Consider the following 1,583-nt stretch of genomic DNA (forward strand, 5'->3'; position numbering starts at 1 on the left):
GAGGCCTAGGCTCCTTGTCTGGAGATGGGCAGTGGACTCATAGTAAGTGAACCTCTGTGAGTCACTGGTCCCTACTGAGGCCTGTAATGGTGGGTGAAGCCATGAAGCCTCAAGGATAAGACAAGGTCACAGAAGGACACCGGGCTCTAACATCAACTAGATAGACTATAACCTCAGGCACCTCACTCCTGGGTGGATTAACTTAATATAGAGAGCACTTCCCAGTCCTCATTGGGGCCCAGGAAGTTATATTTGTAATCCCCAAGGAAAAGTTATTGGAATGCTAGTGAGTTAATTCCAATCTACCTCTTCAGTGCAGCCCATGGAGAGAATAGAGACACTAAGGCCTATTTGTAGTTATGGGGAGCCAAGGAGCCCTAAGTCCAGCCACGATGGTGGCCATCCAGAACAAAGGCTTCGACCCAAGGCTGAACCCAGACTTTATTCATTCATGAAGAAGAGAGTGGCTTGAGGATGAGTGACTGAGAACCACAGGAAGTAGGTGAGTGCCATGAGCTGGGCTAGGCAGGAGGCCTGAGATCACCTCTGCAATATGCAGAGAGAAGGATGTGCGTATAGAGTAATCTGCATAACTCAACTGAGATAGAATCTAATGTTTTGGGGTCGGTGCTTCAGCTCTGATGTGTAATCTTTTGAAGCCCCAGGAAGTCATAGCCTCTGTCCCGAGGTTAGATCCCAGAGAACAGCATGGAGCATTGGCTCAACATCCTGCCTCCTCCCAGCTCACTTGTGGGAACAATGGGGGGTCCAGGGAAACACGCCTGTCATCTTCAGAGACTACCGTCAGCACCTGGCTGGACTGATTTGCATTGCTTAGAGCCAGTGGAAGGGATAAGGAAAAGTCCCAGCCAGCTCTGAACACATCAATACATGGAAACAGGATCAGGCTCAGCCAAAATGCCGACAATGCTCCTCTTTCAGGAGAGTCACCCATGTGGTCCTCCACAATTTAATACCTTACCTGGAGAAGTCCTTGAGTGGTTCCGCCCTTCTTGAATATTTCCTTTCCTTTTTCTGATAACTAAGTAAATATGGACTGCCAAGAGAAGGTCTTGGTCTTAGCCCCAAGAGAATCTCGAATTCTGTGAGAGGGTTTTGATCCTCCTGGAGCCCTGAAATCATTCCATTCGCCGCTTTTATTTAGCCTTCTCCGTCCACTCATTTGGAAGATTGCAGGCCTGATCAGTCTGCAATAACTAGGGGATGTTATGAACCCAATAAGAGAGTACATACTTACATCGTGCACACACTGTAGCAAGCAATGCAACACCACCCATTTTCTCCTCTGTCTTCCCTCAGCTGGATTTCTACCACATCGTTTTTTCTCTCCTGAGTCCTTCACCTTTCATCATACCTGGGGTCTAGTTCATCTTTCCTCCCTCCAGAACTTCATTTCAAATATCAAGTTTCTCTCCTTGCTTTTCTGCACAAGTGGGAGTCACCACTGCCCTAGGTGCAACCCTCCTGTTTGTATCCATACTTGTCATGGTACTTAGCAAAGCAAAGGTCTCTTACCTTTCCAGAACATGCCATCCTTAAAGGTGGCTTAGCTATCATTTCTA

The sequence above is a fragment of the Chinchilla lanigera genome, unplaced genomic scaffold (assembly GCF_000276665.1).
Source record: "Chinchilla lanigera isolate Chin_1 unplaced genomic scaffold, ChiLan1.0 scaffold00092, whole genome shotgun sequence".
In the NCBI taxonomy this organism is placed as follows: domain Eukaryota; kingdom Metazoa; phylum Chordata; class Mammalia; order Rodentia; family Chinchillidae; genus Chinchilla; species Chinchilla lanigera.